The sequence below is a fragment of the Adiantum capillus-veneris genome, chromosome 14 (genome assembly GCF_014529385.1).
Source record: "Adiantum capillus-veneris isolate H3 chromosome 14, ASM1452938v2, whole genome shotgun sequence".
NCBI lineage: Eukaryota > Viridiplantae > Streptophyta > Polypodiopsida > Polypodiales > Pteridaceae > Adiantum > Adiantum capillus-veneris.
Window position 1 is genome coordinate 90,190,184 of NC_140944.1, and position 12,341 is coordinate 90,202,524.

A 12,341-nucleotide genomic window follows, 5' to 3' on the forward strand; every position below is an offset into this window, starting at 1 on the left:
AGCCCTGTTTGACGAGTCGTCTGGATGAGCTTCTAGAGCATATTGAACACCACATTTCGGGACACATTTTTCGCATTTTGAACACCTTGACTTGTTGTCATCATTATCTCACTTCGGAGGCCCCGCTGGCCTAAAAAACCCCTTTAAGCACGCATTTTCGTTGCCACTGTCATGTTGAGGTCTCTCACAGTGGCTTTAGCCCTCTACCATGCACCTGTTAGCACCCTTTACACTGCATAGCACAGTTTATAGCGCGGACCAACTTTGGTTGCACCATCATTGCCCACCCCCCTGTTGAACATTCATGTTCAACCACAAACAGCCTTATTGCACTAAAAACTGCCACACCAAAACAAACTCTCTGCACGTCACAAAACCACCTAACATATCTACAAAACCTGGCGTTTGCTATCCGCTCCCTTTGTTCATGCGGGTTGCCCAACCGCTTGCTTTACCAATCATCAACCACCTAGGTCAAACACATGTATTGGTCTCTTCCATCCACCTGTAACACCCTTGCATAGTGCCGTACCAGGGCACATAGCCAACCGCATACCCAAACTGCCAACAACATACTTCTATTATTACATGCACCCCATGGCATACTGCCCACTTGCAACAAAGCACCTCCAAGAACACCAAATAGATCACCATCGTCCTCACTATCCAAAGACAGACCTGACATACCTGACATACCATCCCATCCATGTAAAGCTAGATCCTCGTCTAGCAGATCCTGTACCTGCTCAACAACCCACTTCAACAGCTACACTTATGAGCATACCTTTCAACCACCATTCACAAAGCTCCTTGGAAAGCTTAGACACAATTTGAGAATCTGCATCACCTGCCACAAAGTGCTCTTGCTTCATAGGAAGCACCTCTATCTTTGGCTCCACACTTGCCTTCACACCTGCCATGCACTTAAGTCCAACATCATCAAGATCTCCCTCATCAATGGGCCCTTCAAGGGCGATAAGCAGCACTCGCTTGTCAACTTCCATCACCTGCTCTTCAAGCATCTCTTCTACTACTGCATCATGCTCCATCAAGAAAGAGAGAAACTCATTCTCTATCGCATTATCCTCATCTTGATCTTCATCCATAAACAAGGCCACCTCGTCATTCTTTGCAAAACCTTGTACCTGATGCACCACCACAGCATACTCCACAGCCACTTTCATGAGCATGTCCATTAACATGGCACCCAAACATCACCTTCATCTGCATATTATCATCTGTAGGCTCGGGCTCCTCCACTTGGTTTCCACTGAGCATATCGGTTTTCATTTCACCCTGCTCTTCAGACACATCCCTCGTATCTCTACTCACATGCAAGAGATCGAACTAATCATACCTTGACTAAGACGACTCGGTCTCCCAACTTGTGTCAACATCCAAAGAGCTACTTTCACTTGGCTCAACCTCGTCCTCTATCTCAAGCTTGGGAAGCTCCTCTAGCTTCACCGCTTCAACCTCGTCTGCAAACCGCACTCTTTGGCCCTTATCACACTTCAATGGAGCTTCTACAGCCACACCTTGACTTGGCAGTACCTCCTTTGTCCATTTTGGAAGCACCTGCACCTTCTCCACAATTGGAGCCACCCTAACTGGCATTCTCGGCATTGGAACCATCCCTTCTTTCTGTAGACACATAACCCTCGGTTCCTCTTGCACATGCACTTCTCTTTGCACCATCCTTGGCTCGACTACCACTGCATCATCCTGCTTTGGCGGCACAACACTTGGCAAACCCTGTTTAGCTTCATGCTTCTTGAGAATCTTCTTGGTTCACCCTTTCGCTAGAGCCACCGCTTCTTCATATGACACCGGGCCGTCTATCTCAACCTTGTAGCACACTTCCTCATGCAGGCAATCCATGAATTTTCTCAACTTTAAAAACCCAACATTCTCAGTAGTAGTTACCTCTATCAGCTTTCCCCAAAGGACCTCAAACTCCCATAGGAACGCTTGACAATCCGCTTCCAAGCCTTGCTTCAAATTGCCCAGCCTTCTCTTTACTTCATCCAACTGCGCATCTGTTACATATTTGCTTCGAAAAGCCGCTTCTAGTGCTTCATGATCCACCTTTTCCTCATTAGGCAGGCCATCGAACCATAGCCTCTCTTTACCACGAGCGACATTACGACTGCGTGAAAATGAAAAATCGCAAAATCTTCCATCCATAACATCAATATTGCATTACATCACATACCATAGCATTACATTGCATCAATATTACATTGCATCATGGTGGGATTTCTACAAAATTCGACACATTTCTAAATTCTAGGGAGGTTGTGAGAATACCACCTTAATTACCTTTCATGAAGATCAATTGAATGGTCGAATGTTCCAATCCTTCATAGAAAATTAGTAAGTTAGCAAATAATTAGTCAAACTAGCAATGGATTAGTGTCAAATTAGAGTGTGTAAACACACAATTGGCAAGATATGGTCACACATTAGCGAATTATGAACACAATGTTTCATGCACACACATTCAAAATCCACAAAAACATAAATACACAAGTGAAATTAGTAGTGAGATTAGTGAGGGAACACATTTATTTATGCCAAAATTATACTAGTGTAGGCCATCGTTCCAGCAACGGCGCCAAATGTTGGGGGTACCATCGATGCAATAGCTCCAATGACCAACAAAATTGTCAATATAGAGGGATGAGCTACCCGGCTAGGGCATGGAAACACTCACACGGTTAGTGAGCTAATCGTGGCAACACAAATGGTTAATTCTACGAGGTGAGATTCTCGGCCTATGGAGGAGCTAAGCCACAATGAAGGGCAATCTCCATATCCACTTCTCTTCACCTTTAATCAACCCAATCACACACACTAGGATTGCAAGACGCACACAACACTAATCCTATCATGCAACACACTACTCCCAAGCACACACGCATAGATCTATCGAGCACCACACTCCAATCAAACCTACATGTACACACAAGCAAAAGACGGAAATCACACAAGATTAGAAAGGGATTAACCACTTACTAGTTAAGATCTAGTTAATCTAAGCATCATAGGCAATCATAAGAAGTAAGAGAGAGGCATAGTGAGAGAGAATGAATCATTGATTAGTGTTAATCAAGTCTCATGAGCAAGGAGAAGCTCAAGGACTCCATAGCCATACACCTTAAGAGCTCTCACCAAAGAGTGCTCTCAACAAATGACTTGAGAATCCTAATTTATTTTACACACTGCCTTATATACCTAGGTGAAAAATATGCCATGTCCGGCCGCCCAAGGCCTTTAGGGCTCACCACATACTGAATCTGCAACCTAGGCACAGTAAGTAACCTATTCTTTACAACTTGAAACTCCCATTGAGCCCGGAACACATTAAAATATTACAATGGCTTGAAATAATTTGGGAATTTACAATACGTGACCATTTTGGGAAAGCGTGAAAAATGTGTAACTCCAATCTTTACTGCTTCTTCACTTTGATCTTTGACGTGCATTCGTACGTCTTCGGTCTTTAGCAGCTTCTGTTAACTGACGTTCACTTAGTTAACACATGCCATTGAAGCTTGGCTCTTGGTTGGATTTGCATTCCATAGCCAAGAGTTGTTGGTGTAGGCCTCTAATTCTCAATGCTTGGAGAAGGAGATGGTGTTCTTCTTGCACACATGAGTTGTGTGTGTGTAGGGATGTGTTGGAGTAAAATGTAGCCTTCCCTCTCATCTTGGTCGACCCCTCTTGCTATTTGCTCATGCTGGCATCCCTGTAAAGCTTAGCCAATCACAAATTAGCAGCATAGTTAATAGCCTTGAGACATGTGTCTCCCTTTCCCCTTTTGTGAGAGCGTTAGGTAATTAAATAAATCTACTAAACTCTCAGTGGTCCTCTTAGTCTTCTGGCCAATAAGAATCAGGCAATCCATTGGGCTGCTGGATGCTCATTGGACCCCTTGGTAGACTGTCCAATAGTCTTCTAGGGAGCTTCATTTCTATTGGTTCTTTTATCAAGCATTTTGAAATTGATTAGAATAAATTTACTCTAGCCTAATTCTCAGTGGTCCACCTCTACGGCCATCCAATAGGATTTGAGGGGAGGTTGGGGACAACCGGCCTAGGAGCTTGACATGGGTCCAGTATTCCCTTTCTGTAAAGGGGAAGCCTTGGAGAGTGTGTGTGTGTGTTTCTCTCTCATCCCCTACTCTCATGGCTTGACCCCTCCTTGATAGGGATGTGGGAAGACTTTTTAGTCTGCCCTTGACCATCCAATTTTCCCCTACATTGGCCTTTGGACAATTGTAATAAAATTAGGAACCTTAGCCTATGGAAGTCTTAATGGAGCTGAACCTTAGGTCTTTTAAGCCCCATTGAAGCACATTGCTCTTTTACAGACTGTCCGACTTTGGATCCCTATTTTCTCTCCTTTGGATCCGTACAGATACCGGTCTGGCAGCCTTACCAATATTCTAGCTTTTACTTCCCGGGTACTTCCCCATAATAAATGATCAGTTTCACATGAGAAAATATTTTGGGATAATTAGATATTATTTTTTATGACAGAACCCACATGTTTTGAGGATGAAAACTCGTGGCAAGCTATGGATGAAGAGATGGTTGCACTTGATACAAATGGAACATGGGAATTGGTGTCATTACCAAAGGAAAAGAACGCAAATGAATGTAAGTGGGTCTACAAAATAAAGCATAATGCTGATGGCATTTTGAGAGGGTACAAGGCTATACTTATGGCCAAAGGTTATGGAGAGACTCTTGGAATTTATTATAGGGAGATGTTCAACCTTGTAGCCAAGATGGCTATCATTCATGTGTTTATTACAATGCCTGTTGTGTTAAAACGGGTGTTGAAACAAATAAATGTAAATAATTCATTTCTGAATAGAGACTTGGAGGAACCTTTGTATATGGAGCAACCACAAGATTATGAAAATCTGAGATATGTGACCGTGAGGTCCATGAGGGGTCTCTTGGGCCTCTATTCACTTAGTTCTGACCTCCTAAGGCCCTGCGCTTTAAAAGGCTATATCTTAAGCTAGAGACGTCATATTTGAGTGTTTTAAAGTGATATCCTAAGGTTTTTTGACGTTTTGGATGCATTCGTGGTATTCTTTTTGTAGTTTGAAAACATCTCGAATTTGTTTTCTCTCATCTCACATCACATCACTCATTAAGATTCATGGACATGGATTTATATGCACATTAAGTTGGGCTCTCGAAAAGCATTTTGTACGAGCATGCATTCAAGGGATCGATCAATATTTTGCATATGAACTATGATAAAAAAAATTCCAAAAAATTACTTTTATATTTTTTTAAATTACCTCTCTCTATGTTGAGGTGGCGTTTTCTATAGGGCGAATTTCTCCTAATGCAAAAATTGATTTACGATCAAGGTATCATCAAGTATGCATTGGGCTTGCAGATATAATCCAAAATTGCATTCCAAACACGGTATGACACTATGAGTTTTTGGTTATGCCCTTCAGGTTGATCAATGCCCCAACTACTTTCAATGTCTTGAGACCATATTTGGGCAAGTTTGTCATTTTTTTCCTCGATGACATTCTTGTGTATAGTGCCTTTGAAGAAGAGCATTTACAACATCTAAAGCACGTGTTTGAAGTGTCACGAGAACATAAGCTATACACCAAACTTGAATCAACGTGTGATTTTTTTGAAGGAGGAGATTCACTATTTAGTCCAAGTTATTCCACGTGATTTGTTACACATGGATCAATCCAAAATGGATGCCATTAGAAGGTGGCTATCTTCAAAAAATCTCAAAGAACTTCAAATTTTTTTGTGATTTGCAGGCCTTTTTCAATGGCTCATTAAAAATGATGCTCATATTGCAGTTTCAATGATAGAACAAATGAAGGCCAAGGCCAAAACATTTTAGTGGGTATATGTCAACAACAAATTTTTCATGCTCTCAAGGATGCATTAGCTACAACTCCTATTTTAGCTATTGTGGATCTATTAAATCCATTTGTTTTAGAAACAAATACCAATTGTCATAATAATCAATATCTAATTCTCATAAATGATTTTCTCATGTTAAACTGATCATTTAATATGGGGAAGTGCCAGGGGAGAAAAAGCTAGAATATTGGTTAAGCTAGCAGACCGGCCACAGTAGGGATCCAAAGGAGGGAAAAAAGGGGGGGCCATCTCCAAAAGCGCCATGTGCAACAATGGCTAAAAAGACCCTAAGGTTCAGCCCATTAAGACTTCCAAAATGCTAAGGTTCCAAAATTCAAAGGTTGTGTCCAAAGGTCAACCTTAAGGGAATTGGATGCTTTGTGTGTGACCAAAAAAGTCTTTGCATATCCCTACATAGGAGGGGGTGAGCCTAGCATGTAGGGGATGAGAGAGAAAGCCACACACACACACACACACACACACACACACACACACACACAAGCCCCCTTTACACAAGGGGAATGAGGGACACATGTCAGCTCCCTAGGCCAGATGCCCACAAGGTGTACCCAATTCCTATTGGATGGCCTTGGAGGTGGACCAATGAGAATTAGGCTAGAGTAAATCTAGTTTAATTAATTTAAAAACACTTAATAAAAGAACCAATGAGAATTAAGTCCTCTAGAAGACTATTGGACAGTCTCCCAAGGGGTCCAATGAGCATTCAGCAGCCCAATGGCTTGCTTGATTCCTATTGGCCAGGAGGCAAAGGGGTCCAATGAGAGTTTAATTGAATTATTAATTAACCTAGAGCTCTCACAGAAGGGGAAAGGGGGACACATGTCAGAAGGCTATCACTTATGCTGCTTAATAGTCATTGGCTTGACTTGGGGAGGGCCAATGAGGGTTGAGAAAGAGCAAATAGCAAGAGGGCTCGCCCAAGAGAGAGAGGGGGCTGATTTTTGGCAAGGCATTATCACACACACACTCACACAATCTCATGTGTGAAAAAAGAGAAGACTATCTCTTCCCAAGCTTTAATGGAGAACTCATCACCTACTCCAAGCTTGTGAGATAGAAGTCTATATCAACACACTCTTGGCATGTGGATGAAAATCCAACCAAGGGCCAAGCTTCAATGCATGATCATCTCCTCTACAACGCTAATTACTAAGCTAAGCTATGCTAATATGAGTGATTATGTGAGGAGATGTACATCTTTCTCGTAAGATACTCCTTCTTCCTCTCAATCTTCTCTCATACCCTGCTAGCTCTCACCATCTTCGCACGAGTGTGAGGTCTTGGGTCTGAGAACGGGGATAATTGATGTTGTGTTTACTAAGTGTTTTGCTTAGTGCATGAAGCTTTCATCTTCATTGTACTAGCTAGTCTTGAAGGAACACAAAGAATTGTATTGTACAATGTCTCTCTTGATGGGAGAAACCATAATACAAAGCCTTTTGGAGGGGGGATCGGCTCCATGCAAATCCGGTCCTCAACTGTTGTCAATAGCTTAACTTATCTCTGTTTTGAAAGTATTGTTGATGCTATCGAACTAGGTGTTATGCTTTTTGTTGCTCTCTCCACCCAAGCACTCTTGTAATTCTCATTAGGAATCTATTCTAATGAAATGCCCACTATGTTCATGCTAATTTCTGCTAAACATAAGTTTTTATGCCATTAAATGTTACATTGGTATCAGAGCACAAGGTTTCTCTTTTCTTGCTCAAGAAGGGAGGTCCTCAAGCTAGCTATAAATGGTTGGTATTATTAATTGCCTGTGAGTAAGTAGAATAGGGATTTGTCAGCCTTGCAGTGCGCCTACCTTCATGCAGTTAACGGGCATCATTGTCGAGAGCTGTGGTCTTAATAGTGGAGTCCTACGGGGCTTGCCTATGGCTTAACCACTATTGAGCTATTAGAAGCTTGACAGGAGCCGTTGTTGTTTTGGTGTTGAAAGACCCTCTCTTCTATTCCTTGCAATTAATGGTATTCGAGCCGTGGGTATAGTAGCTTGAGTGCTTTTTCTAAAGGGGTAAAGAGGAGTAGCAACTAGGGCTTGAAGTGCCAAAGTACACCTAAAAAGTTTACACGTAAAAGTTGTTAAAATGGTTGACAATAGTAAAGAGAGTGAAATTAATGTTGATAACTTTGATTTTGCTCATGAGCAAGCTACTAATGATGCTTCAATGCTTGTTAACTATCTTGTTTCTAGGCTTCAACAAGCCATGGGCAATCCATCTCTCCAAAGTGAAGTGCAATGATAGCTCCATGCTCACGGGATTCTCCAAGCTTATCACCATGACGAGAGAACACCTGGGAAGCCTCCTTGTGAGACTACCAAAAGAGGTCTCTCTCTGATTCGGGAAGAATAAGAGAATCCATACGAAGGGCTCAAGAATTTACTTCTTGATGATTAATCTCCTTCCCAAAGGAGAACTCAAGATCCTCCACCGAAGGAAGGAATAAGAAGTGAGTCTCCCCCCACCTCGACGGAGATGGCTCCACGAAGACGGTGAAGCGGTCCGGGGCGGGCAACAAGGAGAGCAACCTCTAGACACCCTTCAAGGCTCCCATGCTGCTCAATGGGGCTGGGGCACAACACAACACAAACAAAAACAACAAACCCCCAGCCAAATCCCAACTACACAAGGGGCACCACCTAGTTTAAGAGCGAACTAGGACGCAAAAGAGGAGAATCGTTAGAGCAACCCACAAACAAGCAAGGAATTTACACTAACCCTAACACCAATGGAATACTCTCCCACACTAAAACACGAGAGAGAGAGAGAGAGAGAGAGAGAGAGAGAGAGAGAGAGAGAGAGAGAGAGAGAGAGAGATGGTGCTCGGGCTGCTTTGAAGTGTATCGTTAATGAAATACTCTCCCACACTAAAACACGAGAGAGAGAGAGAGAGAGAGAGAGAGAGAGAGAGAGAGAGAGAGAGAGAGAGAGAGAGAGAGAGAGAGAGAGAGAGAGAGATGGTGCTCGGGCTGCTTTGAAGTGTATCGTTAATGATCAAGCAAACATAAATATATATATGTAAGAAAGAGAGAGAAGGGGGAAGGGGGTGCTTGTTGCACTAATGCCTTCTTACAAATCTGTCATGACCAATCAAAGTGAGATTAGTATTTGTTCAACATAGCTTGAGTAAATTACACCACAACACATCACAAGAAAAAAGCCACCCCAATCACTGTCTTAAGGCCAGGGGAGTCCTCTCCACCCTGTCGCCCTCTTACAGCATGTGGGATTTATGGCTAAATTGATAACAATACCCGGAGACAAGCTATCAAGAACTTAAATAAAACACCAAGACACTTACACATCATTATTGTCCATGACTTCCCGTTGGAAGGGAGACAAGGTATCCATGCTTAGTCCAAATTCACCCTCCTTGATTCAGCAAATGTTGGGCTTACTCTAGTAGGAGAAATGATAGATTTCCTACTCTCAATTTAATGATCACTCTCTCTTACAATGGCATAGAGTTCCCTTGCTAATCACCCCTAATACAACACATACATATGCCTAATGCCAATGAGATTCCACTCAAGATCTCCTTCTGAAGAGGTTGAGCTTGGCTTCTCAAGCTATAGCATAGTGCTCTTTCTTCTCTCCCCTTTTTGTGCTAGCTACACCCTCCTTTTATAGCAATTTTGAAGGCTAGGGTTACTCCTCTAACCATGGTTGGGCTAGATTTTCAGCAATTTATCTAATTTCTTTTGCTTGGAATTATCAAGAAGTTGGTGGGGAAAGAGAGAGGAGAGAAATGGAGGTGATAGAACTTTTCATAGTGGGTTAGTGTTAGTAGAGTTAGTATTAATTTACAAATGGAATTGGATATCTACAATGGGAGTATCCATGTAGGATACAAATAAGGAATAAAAACTCTTAAGAGCTAAGAAAATGTGGATTTCTTACAAGGTTGATGCTCCAAGTGTCTTGAGTAGGGCCAATTTTGACGCTTGTTGACGGTCCACTAGCTTTGACGGTACATTTTTTCTCCACTTTTGACCTTCCTTGAGAGACAAGGTAATTGAAGCTGAGTCTGAGTAATCAACCACCATGATGCTGTCTTTTAAGAGAAGAGGCTGAATTTTGTGGTTTTTTTGATAGATATGGGTAATTTGGAGGAGGAAAAATGAGACTAGGTGGTCAATTTTGGAATGGAATTGTGTGTGGGAGGTATGAGTTCACCATGGTTTCTCTTATTCTTCAAGGTTGAGGAGAAGGTGAGTAGGGTGCAGAGAGGAGTGGTGAGAGAGGTGGGGATGATGAGTGGAGAAGTGTGTGTGAAAGAGGAAAATGATAAAGTGGAAGCGAGAGTGTGGCTGCATAGCATGGGAAAACTGGGGTCCACTAATAAAATCATAGCGCACAGCTCGTAGCTCAAAAAACTATGAAAAAATTTGAGGAAAAAGTTCAGCCCACGAGCTACAACTTTTGTTTGTATCACCTTTTCAAATTCGGAGAGCAAGTGAACTTTAAAAATTCAGCAAAACCGACCGTTTTTTTCCACTGCACAAGGTCCTTGTGGGATCCTTCTTTGGATGATTCTTTTGAATACCTCCAAGAGTGAGCCCTCCATAGTGCATGTATGCATGCCACCTACCCTTGACCTTATTTGGTAGGTCTATAATTGAAGATATTGTTGAGATCATGATATAAGTGAATAGTACAAGTAAGAAAATCAAATATTGAGGGGTCTAAAAAATATGTACATGTCAAATATAAATAATATAAGTGGAAAAAATATAAAGAGGTCAAAAGAAATCTCTCTCATTATGAGGCTACCATAAAAAGATAAATATTTTTGGTGTTCTAATTTTTTAGAAAAAAAACAAAATAGATGTAGGAAGGGAAAAATCACAATAGTGAAAAAATATACACATAATAAAACTAGTTTTTTTGGATTTTTGTTGGGGTGGAGTTACACCAAATATAAGAGAAGCTTACATGAAAATATTTCTATATGGAATAAAGAGTATGAAAAATGGTAAGAAAAATTGTGGTAATGGTGAGGCAATGTACAGAGCATAAATAACACACACCTAGGTAGAAATATTTAAATAAATACCAAAATAATTATGAAAAAATCTTTTATTTAGGCCCTATATACAAAGAAATATTTACATATGCATGGGCCATAATATACTTATATTTTTTTTATATTTTTTATTTTTTTGGCTCAACTAGCCCAATGACTAGCTAATTGAGGGTTTTTTATTTCAGTAAGGAGATATGGGAAAAGTCCCCTAACTCACACGCACCTATATACAGTGAAAGGGTGAGGGTAACCACAGTGTTTGAGTGATTTCATAGGGTGAGATACCTCACTATGGAAATTACAGAGAGCCGAAAAAACGGCTATCAACGGCAGGCTAAACGCTCTCCATCACCACCAAAGGGGAGAAGACCATCACACTCTTCTCCACACCATAATTCAAAGAGGGATGATAAAAAGCAAGAGAAGAAAAAGGCGAGAAAGAGGACACCCTCTTCTCCATCTTCTTCATCCTCTTCCTCTTATGAAAGCGATGGTGAAGACGCCGAAGATCAAGATAAGAAAAAAGCGAGAAAGAGGTCACCCTCTTCTCCACCTTCTTCAAATTCTTCACCTTCGGAAGAAAGTGATGGTGCAACCTTTGAACCATCAAAAAGAAGAGGCCATTGGAAATCCTATGCTGCATGGAAGAGGTCATCCAAGTTGAAGAAATTCAAAGAGGGAGGGAAGAGCATCTCTTTCCTTACCTATGATGGTACCTTTGGTGCTACGGACAAAGTCTTGGCCTTTATCCAGCAATTTGATGCGGCGTTTGGAGATGAGGGCTTCACGGAGTCCTCTAAGCTACACCATGTAGCTATGCACTTTCAAAAGTCCGCCAGGCAATGGTGGTCTAGCCTACGAGCCAACGGTGAAGCTCTACGAACATGGAAAGCTTTAAGAGCTTCCATTATGAAGCTGTTTTTGGCCACTGATGCCAACGACAAAGTACTCACCAAATGGCGAAGCTTAAAGCTCTCTCCCTATGAATCCATCCACAAATATGTAAACAAGTTTTGGGACCTACAACTCAAAGCCACTATCTTCAAAAAGTTGGATTTTGGAGAACAAAAGCAACAATTTTGTGTGGGCTTAATCGAAGAAATGACGTAGTATGTTAACTCCCAAAGGCCACGTACCATATCGGCGGTAATACACCATACTATGGTGGCCTCTCGAATCAATTTCCAAACGGGGGCTAAAAGAAATAATAAGCCCACGGAAAACAAGGGTTCCAATGAGCCTAAGGGGAAGGATAATGCCCAAAAGTCTCCTAAGGGCAGCTCCAACAAAGCTAAAGAGAAGGGAGTTTACAAAGGTAAGAACAAACTCTCTCCTGAAGAGCTTGAGCGTTATGGCAAAGATAACCGG